The following is a 25,965-nucleotide window of genomic DNA, read 5'->3' as shown; positions in this document are numbered from 1 at the left end:
CACAAATGGGACTGCTACCCTGCTTGCGTGGTAAAGAAAAAGCTAATTTCTTCCCGAATCCTCACCCAAGTCATTTCCAAATGTTCCTCTCCTCAGGCTTGTATATTTTCATACATTTTGCATTGTGAAATTCCATCTGCAGAATGATCACATTACTTCAGAAACTCAGAAGAAAGTCAATCAGGATACTGAGAAAGCCAGAACAACCAGAGATTAATTCTGCTTCCAAGGAAAAGGCGAGGTCTAGATCTGATTCCAGAACTGAACCTGGTAGTGAATGTGGGAATAAACAGAATTAAATATGTTTAATTTCTGTTTCTGTTACCTTAGCCTGTAAATTCTTCATTCATACTGATACTAAAAGCAAACTACTTACGTGCTTGCTAGAAATGTCCACTAGAGCCTTCATTTTTATCTTCACCTAATTTTGTAGTCAATCTGCTTGGTCCACCTACATTCACATGCGTGACTCCCCATAGGAGGTATAAACAAATTTTAACACTCAGAGAAACACAGAACTTCTCAGTTAGGCACAATTCCTAGCCTGACTGTACTGAGCCCACCAGCTGAGGGATGCTTCCCTGTAACACCTCTCTCTGTTGGTCTCCACTCAGAGGCTTTGGAGGTAGATGGAATAGTGTGTTGTAATTAGTCTATATATGCTCATTCATTTAAAACATCTGGTAAGTAAATTTTCTCACTGTATTATTAGCTTGCTAGGGTTGCTGTAACAACGTACTACAAATTGGGTGGCTTAAGCAACCAAAATTTATTTGCTCACAGACCAGAAGTCCAAGATCAAGGTGTTGGTTCAGTCTGAGGGCTGTGAAGAAGAATGTGTTCCTGGCCTCTCTCTCAGCTTCTGGTGGTTTGCTGGCAATCTTTGGTATTCCTTAGCTTCTGCTACATCACCGCAATCTTCCCTTCATCTTCATTTGGTGTTCTTGTGTACATGTCTGTCTCCAAATCTTCCCTCTCCGTAAGGACACCAGTCATACTGGATGAGGAGCCCACCCTATTTCCATATGAGCTCATCTTAACTAATTATATCTGCAACAGCCCTATTTCTAAATAAGGTCGTATTCTGAGATACTGGCATTAGGACCTCAACATATGAATTCCTGGGAGACATCATTCAACTCATAATATTCACTTTCTGGCAGATTTTACTTCACACCATTTTTACAAATGCAAAATGCAGACGAAATAAGTTGAGGCAACATGTATGAGCTAAATGCAGTGCGTGAAGTATATCTGTATGTCTCTAAACCAAGAGGAAGCCTGTCTGGCTGACAGCTGAAAGATAAGTCTGTCTCCAACAGGGCATGCTGAAGGCTAACAGGTCCTGGGGGCCTTCTCGAACCCCAGAAATAAGCAGAACTATAGTAATATGACACACATACGTTGAAAGACTGCCAGAGATCAAGGGAGTTTACAGGATTATTTTCTCTGTCTGAGCTGAGAATGTCTATGTGTATTGATAATCTCAACTTGGAAAACTCCCTTACAGGTCTCAAGAATGAAACGGTTTTGCTTTGAAATATTTGTGGTAGTTAAGTCCAACAAAATTATTAAAATTTGAGCTACCTATAAAGCCTCACAATACAGAACATCTGGATTCCAATCAGGTTTTTGTATCTCCCAGTCTGTCCTTCTTGTCCCTTTACTGAGAACCATGACCCTAGAAGGAAAACAAGAGCCAGTGCTTTAATGCTGATGACTTTATTGATGCTTTGAAGTTGGAGAAAGGAAATACCAAGACCACTGAAAAGTCCATGGTCACCAGTAGATCTCTATCAATTTCTGAAACAAAAATTAGAAGTAATAACTACGCTTGGCATCTCTACTGTTAAATAGTCTCATTACAAGATATCACATTAAGAGAGAGAAGAGAAGAAGGAGGCAGGAGGAGGCCAGGGGAGGGGAAAGAGAAGGGAAGGGAAGAGAGGAAAGGTAGACGGGAGGGGAGGTGGAAATTGGGAAGGCTCAATGCTAATATAAGATGCTAATATAAGAAAAGGGTGTGAAAATAAAGCTCAGGGTAGAAGTAATACTTGCTTTCATGAGAATGGAGGAGACTTTTCTATGCATAAGTGTGAGATAAGAGATTTGTGACAAGGACAAATCTGGACAAAGAATTTAAGAGGGATTAAAGTCAAGATTTAAAAACGATAAATGGACAGAAACAAAAGAGAGAATTAGGAATTTAAAGAGAAACACACTAGATCAGTGGATAAAAGTACAATTAATACCTAGGGAATCACTGGAGGACATCTTTAGTTGGTCTTCCTTGTCACTGGTCACCATGCTGACCACCCTGGCCACCTTTTCCACGCTGGCTTCTCTGGCCACCAGGGTTTCCCTGGCCATTCTGGTCACCTCTGCAACCTTGGCCACCTCAGCCACCTCTGCTATATGAGCTTTCCTGGCCTCCCTGGACATTCTGGCTGCAAGGCCTATGCTGCTGACCATGACCTTTCTTCCCATTTTTGCCTTTCTTGCCACGTTGACTTTCATGTTCTCCTTGAGGCTTGAGTTGTGATTCTTCTGGGGTTTCTTCAATGGATTCATCACCTGCTTAGGCAAGAAAACACAGATTGAGAAAGGAACAAGTAAAGAGCAAGGTCAGCCATAAAATTAAATGAAGCAAGTATGGAAACTACCGTAATCTAAATTTAGTTAGAAGTAATGTATTATTGGTTTAAATGGCGTTAGGTAGTAACCGGACCAGGGCCCAGTACCTAGAAGAGAAGGGGCAGCAGGTCTTGTTTGCCACGTGGCCATTCATCTCCCCTCTTTTTTACTTTCATTGTTTTTCATCTCCCCTCTTTTGGTGTTTCTGCCACTGTTCTACTCCACCATCTGTCCTGAACTTGCCGCAGTGTACATGAAATCATCTGTAAACTACCAGATAACACATGGTGTCTGAGAGAAACCACCAGATTAGAGTCACTGCATCTGCTTTTAGAAATACATGATATCTGGACACAAATCTATTGAACGCGGGGACATTATGCAGCCACTCTGCCTTTCCCAATAGCAGAGCAATCATGTATCACTCACTCTCCTCTTTCTTCTGTCACCTTCTGCAGACTGTTGTCTGTATTCAAACAGAAAGTAAAAGTAAAGCCCAGCCTATATTGTTTCCTTTTGCAAATTTCTGGTCCTATAATTGAGCCCAAGCCTTCACCACCTCTTGCATCAACTTTCAATTATTTCTTCATGATCTCATGGCCATCACTCTTATAATCATTCTCTTGTGAATTTAACATCTATTTTATTGCACGCTTGTATACTGTATTGCACCTTATGTCAGACACTAAGATTCCAAGCTTAAAAGATACAGCCTGTGATCTCAAGCTGCTTACTCCTTCTTGTCAGATTCACACACAAAAAATTGCTGAGTCACTCTTCTGTTCCAAATCTCTTTGTTGCCCATAGAATAAATTACAAATTCATTTTGCCATCCACAGCATCCTTCACAATCTGGAACTAACCCACATTTTCAACTTTATCTTCCTACATTCACTTCAGCCTTATTGGATTAAGTGTTCCTAGATCATTGAAAATATTATATGTATTGATTTAGCCATGCGTTTCACTCTGCTCTCCCCTACACTTCCACTCTCCAAGGTCCAGGTCACATGACATCTCCTGTTGAGGCCTTCCCTTTTCTCCCCTGTTCTGAGCTTCCATGATACTTTCTTTTGCCACTTTTCTGATAGTGATCATTGTTATGTCCAAGCTAAATCTTCCATTAGATCCTGAGTTCCTTAAGGACAAGAACAGTGCTTCATTTATCTTTGTATCCTTCGTGCCAAGAATAGGACCTTGCCATGGTTATTGGTAAGTAGTACATTTTATTGAATTAATGTTAGGGTAGAGAATGTAGATAATCAAAGCATTTCTTTTGGGAATCCTCAAATAGGCATGCCCTTATAAAGACAGCCAAGGCCAGGTAACTTAGGCCCAAAAAAAAAAAAATCATAAGGAAAACAGTGACTGTATTTTCTAGGCCTGAGAAAACTCAAATCTAAAGCAAATCATTTCCTTCTTTTTTTTCTTTTTTTGTCTTTTGTGCTTCTTCTGCAATGTGGAACTAATAAGATTAAACTATATATATATATATATATATATATATATATATATATATATATATATATATATAGTGGAATGGTTGAGAAAGGAAATTTTAAAGGTTAAGTGTGATTTTTAAAATGTAAGTAAAAAATCATAGAAATTTTGGATTAGACCAGTGAGCCAGAGCTTCCTAGAATCCATTTAGAAAAATTCTAAATAAGTTGAGTGAATCCAAAATAACTCACTTATCGTTTGGAGGCTTTCCTCTTCCTCCTGAGAGGCTTCTGCAAAGAAAATAAGAATGAAGTATGAAAGGACATCCTAACCTGAAGGGAAGGGTCATTGGTAAGTCAGAAACTGGGGAAAATCATTAAGCATGTAAAGGTTTTCTTTAAGCAACAAAATTTTTGCTTGATTCATTTACTAAATTCTTCCACTTCTTTAGTGGCATAACTAATAATTTATTAGCTCTCTCATATACTCTGTTCCTTTCTTAAATCCTTCCTCCTACACACACTCCCACACACGTCATTAAAACTGATTTCAAATTTTTCATCTGATGTATGTACAACTAATAATAGCTTTAAATTTCACCTACTCTGAAACAGCTTATTATTTAAACAGATATCAAAGCTTCATAACAAAGGAATGAATCATTAGTGCTATAAATAAATAAGATGCAAAGGTAAACTTATTGATTGAACAACTAGAGTACTTTTTAAATTACATAGTATATTTATGATTCAAATTAGTTAAATGTCCATGAGCTAATGCTCCTACAAAAGTAAAGGAATTTGTGTTATTCACTCATTAGCTATTGGTTGTAAAAGGATTTAGAGAAAAGCATTTACAAATGAATAGGGCGGCAAGTTCTACTGATGTTCAGACACTAGATCTCTGACACAAGTGATTCCAATGTGAAAAGGAAGGAGATGGCTCATAACTAACAATAGACTGAGGATCACTAAAACTTATGGGTTTGTTATTCCTTTTTGCCCTTCTCTAGACTCAATTTTGAGAGCTTTCAAGAGACAAAACACTAAGCAAAAAAAGGTTCTGAAGAAAAAAGAAAGGAATACTTTCTTGAACAAAGATTTACCTGGTCCTTCAAGAGAGACTTCGAAAACAGTACCTAGGATTTAAAAAGGAAAAAATAAGAGAAAAAAAAAAAAAGATTAAGAGTAAACTCATCTTTGCCTCAGTGACAGATTGTTTTGGTGGTATTTTGGGGCATCCTACATTTAACAATCTTTTAAGTTATATTTTTACTTGAAACATTCACATTTTGATAAACAAATGTTTTATGAAATACTCAGGGAAACCTAGCATGACACTTGATTAGACTGCAGTGCTGCACTTGGGAACTATGTGAATTAGGAACAGAGCTCAAGAAGGATATCAATTTGGAAACAAGAAGAGATGTGGAGCAAAGGAATTGATGTGTTGAATGGACATATAAACTTGAAAATATTCAACATATTTAAGACAATTCCAAGCCATTTTAGATGAAGTAAAAGCTAAAAGAGAGGTCACAGAATGAAGTAGAAAGATTCATGGGCTTTGAAATCTGACAGGTCTGAGTCTATAATACAGCTTTGTCACCTGCTAATTATGTAAGCTCTGCAAAGTATTTAAACTCTAAAGTTATGCTTCAAACATAAAATGTGAAGGTTCATAATTCAGAGTGTTGCAGTGAATAATTAATATATTTACAGGACCAGGCATAGACAAAATTCCAGTGCATACTTTTTAAAAAAATAATCTTTCCTCAGAGATTTACTGTTATTCCCCATTTAATATCCAAACTACCACAAAGTGCAGAGTTTGAGACTCAAAGAGTTTTATCATAAAATACCCTTTTATAGATCCATATTAAAACTTACATGTCTTTCAGAGAAATCTAATATTACCATTTTAGAATTAACCTTACCTATGAGCAACAACTTTGTCTCACTATGTGTAAACAGGTTTAAGCTCAGGTTATCTATTAGAATTTCATGTATTTGTTTAATATTTCTATTTTTTTGACTTAGGTTGCTTCTACATAAAGACAAACATTTCATAAGTAAATAAAATTTCATTCCAACTTCCAATTGTCTTACAAAAGGTCTGATATTTGCAGTCGTTTAAACAATTACCTGGATTTTAACTTTGTATCTGGATATTTGTTACCATTAAGATATGCCATCCATCTTCTCTATTTAAAAGAGCCACCGATTAATAAAGAATTAACCTTCTTCTTTTGTAATACATAAATTCCTTCATCATTGCCTGAAATTATCCATTTCTATGAATCCCTAGATTTAGTATAAATGCAGGTCTGCCAAGTAGTTGTCACCTGACCTATAAGTATTTTAAAAGAGTAAGTAATGTAATGGAGAGAAAAAATTAATAATGCCTACTTAATGTCAAAATTTTGATGAAATATATGAAAATTCAGTCAAAATTCTCAATATTTGTGAGTGTTCAAGTGTTTGATGTTAAAGAAATGAGTTATCTAGATGAATTATAGAATTTTCACTCAATTTAGATGAGCTTTTTTATATAAACAGAGTGAATAATTTAAAGTCCATATATTTAAAAACAGCAAAATTCATACCATGAAGATGCTGGCTTAGGACTTAAGCCCAGGTTTTCAGAGAGATATTTGCAATTGGTGGAAAATAGAAACTAATGTTGCCTCCTCTTTTTTTTTTTTTTTTTTTTTTTAATTTATTTATTTATGGCTATGTTGGGTCTTCGTTTCTGTGAGAGGGCTTTCTCCAGTTGCGGCAGGCGGGGGCCACTCTTCATCGCGGTGCGCGGGCCTCTCACTATTGTGGCCTTTCTTGTTGCGGAGCACAGGCTCCAGATGCGCAGGCTCAGTAGTTGTGGCTCACGGGCCTAGTTGGTCCGTGGCATGTGGGATCTTCCCAGACCAGGGCTCGAACCCACGTCCCCTGTATCGGCAGGCAGATTCTCAACCACTGCGCCACCAGGGAAGCCTTGCCTCCTCTTTTATTAACTTACTCTTAGGAAGTAAAATACTTAGTTTCTGAGAAGGGTCAGTCCAGCCCTACTCTTCTTCATGAATCTTAACCCCATCGTCCCTTGTATGATCCCCATTTCCCCTTCTTACTTTCATTGGTGCCTTGAGCTGAGCTCAGGGCCAGCAAGGTCGTCAGGAGCAAGAACAGCAGCATCTTGGTAGAAGCCATGGTGTCTCTCTCTCCTGATGCTGCAGGAGCCCCAGGCACACTGCTTTATAAGACCAAAAAGAACAATATCACCTTTGAAGCCCATGGTTTGGACACTTTCACCCATTTCTGACTTGCCATTTGGGCCTCAGCTAGCCTGTTGGGTTTAAGGGCTGGTCAAGCTCTTCAATGGAAAACCATAAATTGGTCAGATTCTTTAAAATAATTGTTCATCCTCCTCAACTCTTAGTTGTAAGTATTAACTGTTGTCTTCTATTTTGTAGTATTTTGTTCAGAACTATGGTTCCCTGTTTTCTTACCCTATCTAACATTGTTCAAGCTGTCCAAATGTCAATTACTCCAGGCCCCTTTCCTGTAGAGTGAGCCAGCCGAGTTATTATGAAATGAAAGGTTAAATAACAGAAATATAATTACAAGATGAAAGAACAATGGGGGGAGTCAAGAAAGACTAATATAAGTTATCTTACACGACTTAAAAAATGAAAGCAGTTGCCAGTAAGAGACTAAAACCAACTTCACACTCAGAAGACTGTAGTTATTCAGAATACACTTGAGTTCATAATGTTAATGGACTGTGAAATCTTCAAACTAAAAATTATCAGAATAATGAGTGGGTTAGAAAACAATGTCGTGTAAGCAATCATTGAATGAATTAAGGGGGGTCAGCTTGGAAAGAAAATAGTATGACTGAGTATGATAATTTTACTTAGTTATATAGAACAAAGAGCGATCTTGCATGTATAGTTCTGGAAGGTACAAAAAGAGCTATTGCTCTAAAAAGGAGGATATTTTGAAATTAATATAAAATAATGTAAAATAATTTCTTACAATTATTTAAATTATCTTAGATAATTTTAAATTTAATTTTAAATTTCCTCAGATAAATTTTAATTATCTTAGAATAACATAAAAATAAGTTTCTTGGGATTACTGAGACAATAGATTGAGTTCTTTAGGGGAAAATTAGTTTCTTATCACTGGATGTGTTTAGACATCAAGGGATCTATAACTAGTATGTTAAAAAAAAATGTAGAGTGGGGGTGGTGGTGTGATGAATTGGGTGATTGGGATTGACATGTATACACTGATGTGTATAAAATGGATGACTAATAAGAAAAATAAATAAATAAAAATAAACATTAAAAAAAATGTAGAGACTCATTGGGGTAGAATTATTCATATTCAACTATCTCTTTAACATGTTTTCAATAGAAGAAAGGTTTGTTTTCCTTTGGATGAAAATTCAAGAAGTTACACAACTTTTCTGATCACGCTAAGATAAAATCCTCCCTGACCCTAACCCCCAAATCAGGGAGAATTTAATCAAGAATTTTGTAAATTGTTGATATAGCTGTTACATATCTTATAATAGTTATCATAACAGTCTACATGTGTTATATATATATTAGACTGTAAATGTCCTTCAGAGTAGAAAATTTGTCTCATTCATCTTATAATCTCCAGCATTCCACAAAGACATGGTATCTGGAAAGTACTCAATAAATATTTGTTGAATTAAACTGTTAAATTTTTAAAAAAATAAATTTATTTATTTATCTATTTATTTTTGGCTGTGTTGGATCTTTGTTGCTACACACGGACTTCCTCTGCTTGCGGCGAGCAGGGGCTACTCTTCATTGCGGTCCACAGGCTTCTCATTGCGGTGGCTTCTCTTTTTGCGGAGCACAGGCTCTAGGCATGCGGGCTCAGTAGTTGTGGCTTGCTGGCTCCAGAGCACAGGCTCAGTAGTTGTGGCGCATGGGCTCAGTTGCTCCACGGTATGTGGGATCTTCCCAGACCAGGGCTCGAACCCATGTCCCCTGCATTGGCAGGCGGATTCTTAACCATTGCGCCAGCAGGGAAGTCCCTAAACTGTTAAATTTTAAAGTTAGTAAATATTTTGTAATTATCTTTTCCCCATTTCTCATCTGAAAAAAAAAGTATATCCTTTCCTATTCTAAGCTACGCTGTCCAGTTGTGCTTTTGATCTCATTCTCTCCTGCTGCCTCTAGTATTTTGTTTTTACAATTTTGTTTCCCTTTCATTGCATCTTCAGTCTTCACTAACTCCTCGACTTAAAGCCAAAATATTCTCAAGCCTCCCTTAGCTTAAAAAAAGAACCTTCCTTGAACTTTTCTAACCTATTGTGCTGTTACCCATTGTTCTAATTACAACTGTCACTCACTTTAAAACTGTCCTGAAATTACCCCCTAAAGAGGTCCCACTTTATCCCTGATTATCAAACAGTAATATTTCCTTTACTCTTTTTATCCTTAACCTTTCAAACTTTTAATATTACTCTTAATATATTTATATTTAATTTTAAATATATTTATAAATATAAAACTTTATAAATATGTATTTTATAAAAAGGTTATATTAAACTACATTTATTTTTATATTATTAATTATTTATTCCCCCTTAAAGTCTTTTTGTTTTTCTTTTTCTACTGTGAAAATAAATCTCCTGATTCTTTTTATATCCTTTTATCATTTTGTCTGCTTCATTGAAACTTCATCTTTAAATGAAGCTATTACCTATCAGGTGGGGAAGATACTGCTAATTGCTTACTCATTATCCATGTTTTGCCAGTTAGCTTGCATAACCACAGTACTGATTAGGGCGGCAATGTGTCCAGCTAAAAATATTTTGTTTTTAGACTTCCTTGCTTCTGGGTGGGACCATATCACATAATTCCAGAAAATTTGAGGTTAGTTGAATTTTCTTTGAGGTTAGTTGAATTTTCTTTTGGAAAAGACCGATCCAGAGTACTATTTGCCTTTCCCCTTCCTACTGCCTGAAATGCAGACACAATGCCTTAAATTTTAAGTCATCTTGCAATATGGGGCCACAACATAAGAATGGATTTCAACATGTTTAGTTTGGTAGAGTGACAGAAAGACCCCTAATCCCCGACAGCATAACTAAACTCTGCACCAGTCCTGGCCTTTGAATATCTTGTTATTTGAAAAAAACTAATTGGGTAAATTGCTTGTAGTTGGAAATACAGCAGAATGAATGCAATCCTAACTGACACATCAAGTTCTGACACAACAGAAATAGAATAAAGATGCTAGAATTTAAGGTAAAGTACATAGAGTTTTCTGAAGTTAATTTCACTTTTTCTTTTTTGGCTTATGCAACTAGTGACATTAGGATTCACCAGGATAGGTGGTTCAGGAATTTAAAGAAAAAATGCAGATTTGGAGGAAGATGTGGTGAGATTAAGGTTTAAGGTGCTTGTGTAAGATCCAGGTGGAAATGGCTAGTGTCTCACGTGTACCTGGAAAACAGGTACTCAACAAACATTACTGGAATCAATATACTGCTACATAGTTCAGGATTAGACCTGGGGTGAAATTATGTATTTGGGAGTCACATATATGTAGGTACTTAAAGGCACGGCAATTAATGAGATAGAATGCAAAGTATATATCAGAGAAGAAAGGAAGGAAGAAGACAGCTGAAGAATCCCTGGGGAAAGCCAAGAGTTAAGATATAGGAGAAATCAAGGAGCCTAGGGGAAAAAAAAGACTAAAAAGTCACTAGAAAGGTCTCAGTGACATCAACAGAAGAAGAAGAAAATACTAAATCAATTAAGGTGAGAAATGAACAGGAGCCATTGAGAATGAGTAGCACAGTCCCTAGGAGGAAACAGAATGAGATGAAGTGGAAATTAAAAAGGCTTTTATGGAAAGTAAAAATACAACAGTAAAATTAAAATCCACAGTGGAGGCAGTAAGGAACAAAATGGATTCATCAGACACTCTAATAGCACATGTTGTGGACTATAAATGAAAATGTCTAAGTTTAGAGTAGAAGGTTGATAAAGTCAGGAATTCAAAGCCAGATTGCTTGCATTCAAATCCTGATTCAGGTGTACAACATAGTGATTCCTAATTTCTAAATGTTATACTCCATTTATAGTTATTAAAAAATATTGGCTATATAATTGGCCTATATAATATTGTACATCTGGGACTTCCCTGGTGGTCCAGTGGTTAAGACGTGGGCTTTCACTGCCATGGACCTGGGTTCGATCCCTGGTCAGGGAACTAAGATCCCATAAGCTGCATGGAATAGCAAAAAAAAAAAATATATATATATATACACATATACATATATATAGTACATCAACTATACCTCAATTTAAAAAAAACACCCTGTTTCTAATATAATTCAATCCATTTTACTATTGAAACTCATTTGTACATAAGGGAAAGAAGGCAGGCAGAGAAAAACTGGTTTTCACTGTGTTAAGTGTCAGTTTGTTTTGATTTTTAAGAATCCATGGTCTATGAACAGAAACCCAAATGGGGATGGGGGGAAATCTCCATTTAGGGAATTAACTATAGCACTGGCTTCCATATTTGGTGGGGAGTGGAGCTTGAGGAGTGTAGGGGGGAAAAGAAATCTGTTTTTGCAACTTACCTCTCCTATTTAAAAAAAATCCTGATTCTGTCACTTCCTAACCATGTAACTTTGGGAAAATTACTCAGCCTCTCTGGCCTTATTCTTACTGTGATGCCGTTAAAGAACAAGACAGACAACATACAGTCCACATATAGATATTTTGGCATAGAAGCAGTAATCAAAGCTAAATTAGGAGAAAAAAAATGTTTTTCTTAGTTGAAAAAGGCCAAGTAGATTCAAAGAGCAAATCAATAAAAATAAAAGTCCAAATTACTTACATGTCACTAAAATTTTATAACCACAAATATAATCATCTTATTTCATAAAAGTATGCAGGTAACCCAAAGAGATGGGTATAGTTACTCACAAAGAAATAAAATTCAGACTGGCCTAATAATATAAGAAACTATAATCAACCATACATAAAATTAAAGAATTGTACATTAAAGCTAAGAGATACCTTTTTCCAAACATCAGATTAGCGGTTAAAAGTTTGGTGATTATAAATTGATACAAGAACCTTGGAAAATTGTTTGGCAGTATACAAATACTGAACATACACACACTGTGTGACCTAGCAATCTTAGTCTTACACAACAGTAATATGTGCACTATGGGGCAGGTGCAACAATTATCAGTCTTATTTGATATAGTCCAAACTATAAGTAACCCATGTGTCTGTCAAAAGGAAAACAGGCAAATAAATGGTTTTCAGAATGGAATATTATACAGCAATGAACACTCCACTATGCTCCTCATACAGAATGTTCATGGAAAGAAATCAAAGAGTATATACTGTTTTATTACATTTTATATAAAGCTCAAAATGGTAAAATGAAGCATCATGGAAAGACATGTATGTAGGAGCAAAGGAGGGTGTCTAAGAAGGACACAAGGATTCCTTTGGGGTACTGTAATATATTATTAATACACTGTTTATTGAGTGGATTTTAATTTATGGGTGTGTTCTCTTAGTAAATATTTATCAATATGCATACTTACAATTTGTGCATTTTTCCACAGGCATGTTATACTTTAACAAAAAATATTTAAAGTTATTAATCTAGATATCATTTGTTTATGTATACTATGTTGATAAGGATATAGAAAACTATAAGCTATTCTATTATACCTTTGGGGAATTCAAATTTATACAATATTTAGAGGGTAAGTTGTTTGATTTATCAAAGGGCACCTGGTGTTTTATTCAGAAATCTTATTCTTAGAATTTATCCTGTATGTGTTACTGCATGAGTAGATAAATAAATAAATAAATAAGAGAAATTATTGCAGCACTGTTTGTAACAGCAAAACACTGGAAACAATATAAATATCGATCTAACTGGTCAAATAATTATGCACCACCAATACAATGGAATATAATTCAGTCATTTAAAACAACTCAGTAGATACATATGAATGGCGTGCATATGAAATGCATGTGAAAAGATATTCAAACAATATTGTTAAGTGAAAAACAAAGGTTAGTATGATCCCATTTCTACATAAAAGAAAAGGAATCTTCCCTCTCTCTCTCTCTATATATATATAGCTATTTTATATATAAAATATTATATATATCTATTATATAATCTATAACATTTTATATATTTATATATACATTTTATATATAATTTATTATATAATATATGTCTTTATATAATGTCCCATACTGTATATAATCTATCTATCTATCTAGACAGCCATGTTCAGAAAATATCCGAAAATATAATCAAAATTTTACCAGCGATTTTTTTCTGAAATGAAATGTGGTGATGAGTAAAGCCACCTTTTTTCTTTTTATCCTTTTGTATTGTTTAAACTTCTTATAATGATGTGGTTTTTTTATATTTAAAAAATACTAATGAAAATGAAGACCCTTGCCAGCAAGCTGTAGTCTGACAGCACGAGTGAGGCTCGCCCCACAACCTACTTCAAGCCTCAACTTCCTGCTTCTTCATTTGCTTCTGCCAGGTGCTGATCTTGGCTTTTAACCATAACCTCAAGTCTAGGTCCAGTCAACACTTAGCACCTTCCTTTCTGTCATCCAGCAAGCAATTAACTCACTTCAACTCTTCACTCTACTTGGTCTTATCAGACTGACTATGACATTTACCTGTTTCTACCTGATAATTGACCTTCACTTTATTTCTTAATTTCAGATCTTCCTTCCAGATGTAATTTACTTTCACCGCCTGCTCTTTAGAAATAATAGTCATGACCTTGGTTTCAGTGTCTCATGCCCATCCTTGAGACCAGTAATCAGTATCAAATGATATTTAAGTCTTAGTAAACTTGGGTTCTATGCCCAAAGCATTGTATAAGTTCTTTTAGCCATTTTCTTATTTAATCTAATCCTAACAATCTTGGGAAGTAGGTGCTATTATCATTTCAGTATTATAAGTAAATAAATCGAGGCATATATTATATCTGTCTCATAAATTTTGGAGCTCAGATTTGACTTGAGGACTGTTTGACCCAGATGGAATCCATGTTTTTAACTACTACATTGGACTGTATGTAAGACTTTGCCCAACCCTTATTTTCATCTGCTTCATATTTGTATTTGTGTTATATCCTTATTTGCTTATAAATTTCTCAGAGGAACTACTAATATTTAGTCATTGTTCTTGGAACACTGAACATGCAAGTAAGGGGACAGTCCCTCACATTTGCTTTCCACTTTTGAGTTCTCACTAACTTCTTTCTATTTTATGAACTTGATTTTAAAATGTTTTAATGCAACAGCAATTTGCTGATGCTATTATAGTCAGGTCATACATCATCGTAAGACAACCACAGTTAAATCTCATCCCATAATAGCTAAGTGGTAAATGTAGTGATCTAGGAGTCAAAGCCAACGGGTGCTAGCAACAAATAAAAAACAAAATATATTTGGATCTTGAAGGGAAGTTTTATGTTGAATCACCAACTCACCAGGGATTAGGATTTTCAAAAAAAAAAAAAAATCCATCATTCGCAAATTTTTCTACTAAAAGGTTCACCTATTCATATACACTTTTCTGATCAGAAATTTCATAGTGATTACAGCTTTCCAGATTGGTCAGCTCTGATCTTTTTTTTTTTTAAATTAATTTATTTATTTTTGCCTGTGTTGGGTCTTCGTTTCTGTGTGAGGGCTTTCTCTAGTTGTGGCAAGCGGGGGCCACTCTTCATCGCGGTGCGCGGGCCTCTCACTATCGCGGCCTCTGACTTGTTGCAGAGCACAGGCTCCAGACGTGCAGGCTCAGCAGTTGTGGCTCACGGGCCCAGTTGCTCCGCGGCATGTGGGATCTTCCCAGACCAGGGCTCGAACCCGTGTCCCCTGCATTCGCAGGCAGATTCTCAACCACTGCGCCACCAGGGAAGCCCCAGCTCTGATCATTTTTAAAGAGAGAAGAGGAGAGAGAGAGGGAGAGAAAGGGAAAGAGAAAGAAGGGAGAGAGTAGCATGTGCACAACACTGCCATTCCCCTGGAAATAATAAACCAAAAAAAATGTTGCCAATATGAGATGGTATTATATTGCATTGCATTTAAGAATGATTCATCAGCTTGCTAATTATATGAGACTGTGGATTCACTAACAAAACCTCAAAAGTATGGTAATATTTTATTAATCCAGAGCTTTGCTAAAAATGCATTTGCCTGGAGAAACAGGCTTAGAGAAGCAGAATGCTCTTTGCCAATATGTGTCTTTCTAGTAGTACAAAGTATTGAAGAACAGGCCAATCCCGAAACAGAGAAGCTGTAAATTCAGGACTGAAGGCACTGGGGCATACTATTCTCTAAGCAGGTCACATGAGAATATGGGTTATTGCTCAGTGTATGCTGTTTAAAAGTGGAGATTTAACTAAAATTAAAAATATGTTTTAGATTTCTTGCACTTTGAACCAACCATTACAGAATTTTTTTAATTGTGTTTTGAATTCTCCGTTTTCCATGAACCATGGCTAAATCTTGCAGTCTAAATAATTTTTTAAAGTGGGAAAGTCTCATTCAAGGAAGCAAATAGAACAAAGATATCGGCCCCCTCCTCTCTGAGACCCCATCACAATGACATACAAAAGTGAATAAAGCCATAACAAAGAAGAGAAAGGAAGGGGGCTGTTAGTTAATGAGATTTTTTTTTTAACGTCCAAGAGATAGTAAGTGGTTAGCAGCGTGCTAACCCCTGAAACAGTCAGAGGGCTAGCTGCATGGGGCGGTATTTCAGAGGAAGTGGGAGTCACGATCTTCTTAAAACCACTGGGCAAAAGTTAACAGATATGAAGGGAAGGTATGAAAAGAGGACTAAAAATAGGGGAATTAGTTAAACATTTATCTACCATAGAACAGCTGTGCAAATGATTGTAGCCTATCTGTAAGCCCCTCCCTGACATCTGATACCACCACCAGCACCACAGAGAAAAAGGAAATAGTATATATTCTAAAGTCATTCCAAAGGATTTGGTCAGTGATTTAATATCTCCAACCATCCATGCTTTGAACGTCATACATCTAGAAATATCACTTTTTGTTTGTTTGCCAAAATGAATCTGCTCCATTGCCTATATGGACTTGGTTTCTCTATGACCCTCTTTCCCGTTTTATTGATAAGAACATTAAGAGTCACAGAGCAAACAGAGTACGCTAATCTCCAGCAATGTGTGAGATCCGATTTCATCCCCTTGCGTTGGGAGGAACGTCCTGTTTTATTCACTCTTAATAAATTTATTTATTTATTTATTTATTTATTTATTTATTTATTTATGGCTCCGTTGGATCTTCGTTGCTGCGCATGGGCGTTCTCTAGTTGCAGCGAATGGGGGCTACTCTTCTTTGCGGTGGCTTCTCTTGGTTGTGGAGCACTGGCTCTAGGCACACGGGCTTCAGTAGTTGTGGCACGTGGGCTCAGTAGTTGTGGCTCGCAGGCTCTAGAGCGCAGGCTCAGTGGTAGTGGCGCACAGGCTTAGTTGCTCCGTGGCATGTGGGGTCTTCCCGGACCAGGGCTTGAACTCATGTCCCCTGCATTGGCAGGCGGATTCTTAACCACCATGCCACCAGGGAAGTCCCTTATTCACTCTTTACATTCAATCCTACTTTCAAATATGGAGATTATTCAACCGCCTTTGTAACTTAATCTTATATATAAAATTTCAAAATCATTACTACAATTTGTTTAACGTGATTAACATAGAATATCTTTAATCTGTTTTCTCTTGTGTAATCCTTTAGAAGCTTGCACAGGGAGTTAAAATGGAGGATATTTAAATAGAAGGTGTCTTATTTTCTGTGTTCTGATCCTCTGCCATCTGGGGACTTGCTGACATCAGGACTAACCACCTCCCCCCTCCTCCAAGGGTAAGCAAATTCCTAGAGAGAGTAAACAACTTGTCTGTTGAGCATGGTTTTTAAATGCAAACCCATCTGGAGCCTATACCTCCAACCACCTACTTTATCAGGCCTTACACTCAGGGTCACTAGCCACCTGCTCTAATCACCCCAAGGCCAGGTACCAGACAATTAGGGACAGCCCTTGTGCCCCAGAGCCTGCTAAGTTACTCAAAGTAGCCTATCCTAAACCTGCTCACCCTGCAACTCCCTCCCATTCCTTGCTGCTGAAACCATAATAAAGGTTCTTGCCCACAGTTTCCCATCTCTCTCTGCCTCCTGACCAACCCCAGGGCTTTCCTGTGTGGCCACCCATGGCAAGACAGCCACCTTCTCTTGCGATCTGTGAGTACAACAAATTATCTTTTCAGTGGTAGTCATCTCCTGGTTTTTTGGCCTTATTCTCTATACCTAAATAATATTAAGCAGGTATATACTAGGATATTCATGAAAATTATTTGAGGTAGCAAAAATGTCCTAGCAATGTAAATGGCCCCTGGTAGAGGAATGTTGGAATTAATTATAGTATGTCCATAGAATGAAATCCTAAGCAGCAGTTTAAACAAATGAGGCAATTCTGTGTAAACTGACATGGGATTATCTCCAAGACACATCGTTAAGCGAGAAACTGAAACTGAAATATTTGCAAAACAGTAGATACACTACCATACACACTGTATGTTTAAAGTACATGAAATAACACTATACTTATAAATGTTCTTATACATGAATGCACATACAAGAAAAGACCTGTTCAGATGATGAATCAAATAGATTACAGTGGTTACTTGTGGGTAAATCAGGAAAGATTTTTACTTTATCAATAGTTTTGAAAAACATTTTTATACTGAGAATGAATTCATGTATTATTTGTTGTATTCAAAATAAATACAATTTACTTTATTTTAAAAATGTTTTTAATTGATAACTAATTTAAACTTTTCACCAGCATTATGATCAACCTACCCTTCAAAATTCAAGGTGTCTGAAGTCCACCATGTCTAGGGCCAACTAGAGACTAGAAGTAAGAGTAGGCTTAACTCATCATCTTAACTGTAAACTCATGTTCACTTTAGCGCTATAGAAATGGAAGCATCTCTTTCTTAATTAAGTCCGTAAAGCAAAATCAGAATCACAGCTTGGCAGAGAAATACATTGAAGTCTTGAGCAGCACAGCACAGTACTGAGCTATATGCAAAGTGTGGCCACTAACTTCTAGTAAACACGGTTTTCTTTTTCCTTTTTTTTCTTCTTCTTCTTCTTTTTTAAATCTGGAAAGGACCTATGAATGTCCTATTAGCCGAGAATTAGTTTTGAATTCAAAGATCCTTTCCTTAAAAAAACATAAAAGAAACATACTAATAGATATTTACGGGCAATTCTTCTTTGTAGAATTCATTCTTCCCCACTGTTGGGTAAAATATAAAACAAATTAAAATATTTGCCAGGAGAGTCAGCTACAACTTATATCAGAGATTTCCTTGTTCTCTGAATTCATACAAGTTACTATGCACATGATTCACACATTTTTCAGGCCATTACAGAGCATTTCTATGCAAAAGGTGAATGTTCACTAAATATTTAAGTTAATGAGTTTCAAATTATACAAATGGGGAAAACTTCATCATACTGAAGTTGACATTGTAAGGAATGACTCTCATAGATCTCACAAATCTATTATGTGCCTTAACTTAGGCAAATTAATAAACCTCAGTGCCTTGGATTTCTTCCATATATTTGCCAGAGCAAACATTAAAAGATTAGATCAATATAAAATGAAAGATTAAAATAACACCAATTACATCACTAGACAAAACCGAAACAAAGAACCTGTACAGCATGTAAATTGTCAGAATTATCTGCAGGCATTTTGGTGATCAAATTGAGATGTGTGCCTTCTGAAAATGTCCCCAAATCCCCCAGATTTCATATTCTACAAACTTCAGTTATCCAATCGCCCCCAAGGAACCCCATTCTGGACAGCAGAAACCATATGCTTTGCAATCCAGTTACTCCCGGTACCCTTAGAACTCAAAAATAATTAACACCACAAATTGGACACATGGCTCAAATATAGATGATGCTGAGCTTTTAAAGACATGTGAATTTTAAGAATAATACTTGAGAGAGTTATATTTTGGTAGAGATGAGTCATTTTAAAAAGCTCTATGGAGGCAGAGTCAAGATGGTGGTGTGGGAAGACGTGGAGTTAGCATCTCCCCACAACTAGGGCACCTGCCGGCTGCTGATGGGGGACTCTGATGCCCAAGGAGAGGGGAGGAACCCCAAAGTGAACCGGTATGACGTAGGGGGACTGAGGGGGGAGGAGAAGTGGAGGCCAGACAGGATCGGTGCCCCTGAGGCTGGGGAGATCAGGAGAGGCAGGTGGGAGGGACTCTCCAGGAAAAGCAGGAGAGGAGCAGAGGGCGATCACCTGGTCCACTCGGGCCGGGAGGCCTGCTGAGCTCCCAGGCCGGTTCCCCCCATCCAAAGCCCCCTCCAGGCCACTTGGGTCCTTGGGGGCATAGGAGGGAGGCTGGGGAGATCAAAAGAGGCAGACAGGAGGGGCCCTCCCAGACAGGAGGAGCAGGAGAGGAGAGGAGGGCATTTGCCCTGCCCACTTGAGTCCAGGAACCCTGCTGGGCTCCCAGGTGAGGTGCCCTGCCCTCTGAGACCAGGGGTGGGGGGCGCGCCGGGGCCCCTTCCATTCCTTGACCCTAAGCCCCACCCCCCACAGCCCCCAGGGCCTTTTCCAGCCCTGTGGGTCCTGAACATTGGCCCCGCCCACCACCCAAATATCGCCCTTGCTTAGGCCCCGTCCTCCACAGCCAAGGCCTTTTCCCCTGCTTTTTTTTTTTTTTTCTTTTCCCTCCTCTTTTTTACTGATGTACCTTCTGGTTGTTGATTCATCTGTATATTTATTTTTATATTCTTCCTAACATATCTGTTAGTTTCCTGGTCTAATTTTATTTTTTACTTTGTTATTGATGTGTGTGTGTTTCCTTTTTTTTTGCCACCCCCAGGTGGCTTGTGGGATCTTGGTTCATGAGCCCCGGGTCAGGCCGAAGCTCCTGCGGTGGGAGCTCCCAGTCTGAACCATTAGACTAACAGAGAACCACAGACCCCAGCAAATATTCATCAGAGTGAGGTCTCATGGAGTTCCTCATCTCAGCACCAAGACCCAACTCTACACAACAGCCTACAAACCCCAGTGTTAGAAGCCTCAGGCCAAACAACCAGTAAGACAGGAACACAATCCCACTCATTAAAAAAAAAAAAAAAAAAAATGAGATGGCAAAAAAATATGTCACAGATGAAGGAGCAAGATAAAAACCTACAAGACCAAATAAATGAAGAGGAACTAGGCAATCTACCTGAAAAAGAATTCAGAGTAATGGTAGTAAAGATGATCCAGAATCTCGGAAATAGAATGGAGGCATGGGTTGAGAAAATACAAGCAATGTTTAACAAAGAACTAGAAGAACTAAAGAACAAACAAACAGAGATGAACAACACAATAACTGAAATGAAAAATACACTAGAAGGAATCAATAACAGAATAACTGAGGCAGAAGAACGAATAAGTGAGCTGGAAGACAAAATGGTGGAAATAACTGCCAAGGACCAGAATAAAGAAAAAGGAATGAAAAGAATTGAAGACAATCTCAGAGACCTCTGGGACAACATTAAACACACCAACATTCGAATTATAGGGGTCCCAGAAGAAGAAGAGAAAAAGAAAGGGTCTGAGAAAATATTTGAAGAGATTATAGTTGAAAACTTCCCTAACATGGAAAAGGAAATAGTCACCCAAGTCCAGGAAGCTCAGAGAGTCCCATACATAATAAACCCTAGGAAAAACACACCAAAACACATATTAACCCAACAAACAAAAATTAAAGTCAAAGAAAAAATATTAAAAGCAGCAAGGGAAAAAAAATAACATACAACAGAATCCCCATAAGGTTATCAGCTGATTTTTCAGTGGAAACTCCGCAGGCCAGAAGGGAGTGGCAGGATATACTTAAAGTGATGAAAGAGAAAAACCTACAACCAAGATTACTCTACCCAGCAAGGATCTCATTCAGATTCGATGGACAAGTCAAAAGCTTTTCAGACAAGCAAAAGCTAAGAGAATTCAGCACCACCAAACCAGCTTTACAACAAATGCTAAAGAAACTTCTTTAAGTGGGAAATACAAGAGAAGAAGAAGACCCACAAAAACAAACCCAAAACAATTAAGAAAATGGTAATAGGAACATACATATCTATAATAACCTTGAATGTAAATGGATTAAATGCCCCAACCAAAAGACACAGACTGGCTGAATGGATACAAAAACAAGACCCATATATATGCTGTCTAAAAAGGACCCATTTCAGACCTAGGGACACATACAGACTGAAAGTGAAGGGATGGAAAAAGATACTCCATGCAAATGGAAGTCAAAAGAAAGCTGGAGTAGCAATACTCATATCAGATAAAATAGACTTTAAAATAAAGACTGTTACAAGAGATAAGGAAGGACACTACATAATGATCAAAGGATCAATCCAAGAAGAAGATATAACAATTATAAATGTTTATGTGTCCAACATAGGAGTACCTCCATATATAAGGCAAATGCTAACAACCATGAAAGGAGAAATCGACAGTAGCACAATGATAGTAGGGGACTTTAACACCCCACTTACACCAATGGACAGATATCCAAACAGAAAATGAATAAGGAAACGCAAGCTTTAAATGACACAATAGACCAGATAGATCTAATTGATATTTATAGAACATTCCACCGAAAGGTGGCAGAATACACTTTCTTCTCAAGTGCACGTGGAACATTCTCCAGGATAGATCACATCTTGTGTAACAAGTCAAGCCTTGGAAAATTTAAGAAAATTGAAATTGTATAAAACATCTTTTCTGACCACAAAGCTATGAGATTGGAAATCAATTACAGGAAAAAAAAACTGTAAAAAACACAAATATATGGAGACTAAACAGTGTGCTACTAAATAACCAAGAGATCACTGAAGAAATCAAAGAAGAAATTTAAAAAAAAACATAGAAACAAATGACAAAACACAATGACCCAAAACCCATGGGACGCCACAAAAGCAGTTCTAAGAGGGAAGTTTATAGCAATACAATCAATCTCACCTCAAGAAACAAGAAAAATCTCAAATAAACAATCTAACCCTACACTTAAAACAACTAGAGAAAGAAGAACAAAGAAAATCCAAAGCCAGTAGAAGGAAAGAAATCGTAAAGATCAGAGCAGAAATAAATGAAATGGAAATGAAGAAAACAATAGCAAAGATCAATAAAACTAAAAGCTGGTTCTTTGAGAAGATAAACAAAATTGATAAATCCTTAGCCAGACTCATCAAGAAAAAAAGGGAGAGGACAAAAATCAATAAAATTAGAATTGAAAAAGGAGATGTTACAATGGACATCGCAGAAATACAAAGCGTCCTAAGAGACTACTACAAGCAACTCTATGCCAATAAAATGGACAACCGTGAAGAAATGGACAAATTCCTGGAAAGGTACAATTTTCCAGGACTGAGCCAGGAAGAATTAGAAAATATAAACAGACCTATCACAAGCACTGAAAGTGAAACCGTAATTAAAAATCTTTCAACAAACAGAAGTCCAGGACCAGATGGCTTCACAGGTGAATTCTATCAAACATTTAGAGAAGAGCTAACACCAATCCTTCTCCAACTCTTCCAAAAAATTGCAGAGGGAGGAACACTCCCAAATTCATTCTACAAAGCCACCATCACCTGATACCAAAACCAGAAAAAGATATCACAAAAAAAGAAAATTATAGACCAATATCACTGATGAACCTAGATGCAAAAATCCTGAACAAAATACTAGCAAACAGAATCCAACAGCATATTAAAAGGATCATACACCATGATCAAGTGGGATTTATCCCAGGGATGAAAGGATTCTTCAATATATGCAAATCAATTGATGTGATACACCACATTAACAAATTAAGGAATAAAAACCATATGGTCATCTCAATAGATGCAGAAAAAGCTTTTGACAAAATTCAACACCCATTTATGATTAAAAAAACTCTCCAGAAAATGGGCATAGAGGGAACCTCCCTCAACATAATAAAGGCCATATATGACAAACCCACAGCAAGCATCATATTCAATGGTGAAAAACTGAAAGCATTTCCACTAAATCAGGAACAAGACAAGGATGTCCACTCTTGCCACTCTTATTCAACATCGCTTTGGAAGTCCTAGCCACAACAATCAGAGAAGAAAAAGAAATAAAAGGAATACAAATTGGAAAAGAAGAAGTAAAACTGTCACTGTTTGCCTAAAGATGCCACCAGAAAACTACTAGAACTAATCAATGAATTTGGTAAGGTTGCAGGATACAAAATTAATGCACAAAAATCTCTGGCATTCATATACACCAACAATGAAAAATCAGAAAGAAAAATTAAGGAAACACTCCCATTTACCACTGCAACAAAAAGGATAAAATACCTAGGAATAAACCTACCTAAAGAGGTGAGAGACTTGTACTCAGAAAAGTATAAAATATTGATGAAAGAAATGAAAGATGACATAAACAGATGGAGAAATATACTATGTTCTTGGATTGGAAGAATCAATATTGTGAAAATGACTATACTACCCTAAGCAATCTACAGATTCAATGCAATCCCTATCAAACTACCAATGGCATTCTTCACAGAAGTAGAACAAAAAATTTTGCAATTCGTATGGAAACACAAAAGACCCCGAATAGCCAAAGCAATCTTGAGTAAGAAAAATGGAGTTGGAGGAATCAGGCTCCCTGACTTCAAACTATACCACAAAGCTACAGTAATCAAGACAGTATGGTACTGGCACAAAAACAGAAATATAGATCAGTGGAAAAGGATAGAATGCCCAGAGATAAACCCACGCACGTATGGGCACCTAATTTATGACAAAGGAGGCGAGAACATACAGTGGAGAACAGCCTCTTCAATAAGTGGTGCTGGGAAAACTGGATGGCTACATGCAAAAGAATGAAATTAGAACACTCCCTAACACTATACACAAAAATAAACTCCAATTGGATTAAAGACTTATATCTAAGACCAGACACTATAAAACTCTTAGAGCAAAACATAGGAAAAACACTCTTTGACATAAACCACAGAAAGATCTTTTTTGACCCACCTCCTACAGTAATGGAAATAAAAACAAAAATAAACAAATGGGACATAATTAAACTTAAAAGCTTTTGCACAGCAAAGGAAACCATAAACAAGACAAAAAGGCAACCCTCAGAATGAGAGAAAATATTTGCAAATGAAACAACAGACAAAGGATTAATCTCCAAGATATACAAACAGCTCATGGAGCTCTATATCAAAAAAACAAATAATCCAGTTAAAAAATGGACAAAAGACCTAAATAGACATTTCACCAAGGAAGACTTACAGATGGCCAAGAGGCACGTGAAAAGATGCTCGACATCACTAACTATTAGAGAAATGCAAATCAAAACTACAATGAGGTATCACCCCATGCCGGTCAGAATGGCCATTATCAAATCTAGAAACAATAAATGCTGGAGAGGGTGTGGAGAAAAGGGAACCTTCCTGCACTGTTGGTGGGAATGTAAATTGATACAACCACTATGGAAAACAGGATGGAGTTTCCTTAAAAAACTAAAAACAGAACTACCATATGACCCAGCAATCCCACTAGGCATATAGCCTGAGAAAACCATAATTCAAAAAGAGATGTACTACAATGTTCATTGCAGCACTATTTACAATAGCCAGGACATGGAACCAACCTAAATGTCCATCGACAGATGAATGGATAAAGAAGATGTGGCACATATATACAATGGAATAGTACTCAGCCATAAAAAGAAACAAAATTGAATTATTTGTAGTGAAGTGGATGGACCTAGAGTCTGTCCTACAGAGTGAAGTAAGTCAGAAAGAGAAAAACAAACACTGTATGCTAACGCATATATATGGAATCTAAAAAAAAAAAAAAAAATGGTACTGATGAACCTACTTGCAGGGCATGAATAAAGAGGCAGACATAGAGAATGGACTTGAGGACATGGGGTGGGAGGGAGAAGCTGGGGCAAAGTGAGAGTAGCATCGACATATATACACTACCGAATGTAAAATAGTTGGCTGGTGGGAAGCAGCAGCACAGCACAGGGAGATCTGCTCTGTGCTTTGCGCTGACCTAGAGGGGTGGGATAGGGAGGGTGGGAGGGAGGCTCAAGAGGGAGGGGATATGGGGACATGTGTATGCATATGGCTGATTGACTTTGTTGTGCAACAGAAACTAGCAAGGTATTTTGAAGCAATTATACTCCAATAAAGATCTAATAAAAAAATTTAAAAAAATAAAAAGCTCTATGATACTCCTTCTGAACCCATTTCTCCATCCAATATCTAGGGGGGAAAAAACAGAGAAGGGAATAATTCAACCAGGAGTTGAAAACTGACCTCTGAAAGATAAAGATGAAAAAAAAAAAAAAAACTGACCTCTGATTCAAAACTGACCTCTAACTCTCAGATGGGGTTGGATTCATGATGGTTAGAAAAGGAAGGGGAGAGGTAGGGAAACACAAAGGAGAGGAAAAGTCCTGGTTACTAGTGAAGGATAAAGAACATCTCTGAAATTATCAACTGCATGAGTGGTTGCATCTGTCCTGTCCATCACTATATTTTCAGTGCCTGGCATATTGTGCGTATTTCAATAAATGTCAGTTGAATAGATAGATAGATAAAATCAGGTGGAGAATACCTAGAATGTTCTTCTGAGACATCATGCCCTTTTATATAGAAAGTGGTCTAAATTCTAGACCATTCTAACTATATATTCTATACTATAGTAACTGG

Source organism: Eschrichtius robustus, chromosome 13 (assembly GCF_028021215.1).
Source record: "Eschrichtius robustus isolate mEscRob2 chromosome 13, mEscRob2.pri, whole genome shotgun sequence".
NCBI classification, from domain to species: Eukaryota; Metazoa; Chordata; class Mammalia; order Artiodactyla; family Eschrichtiidae; genus Eschrichtius; species Eschrichtius robustus.
This window is presented reverse-complemented; position numbering follows the sequence as displayed.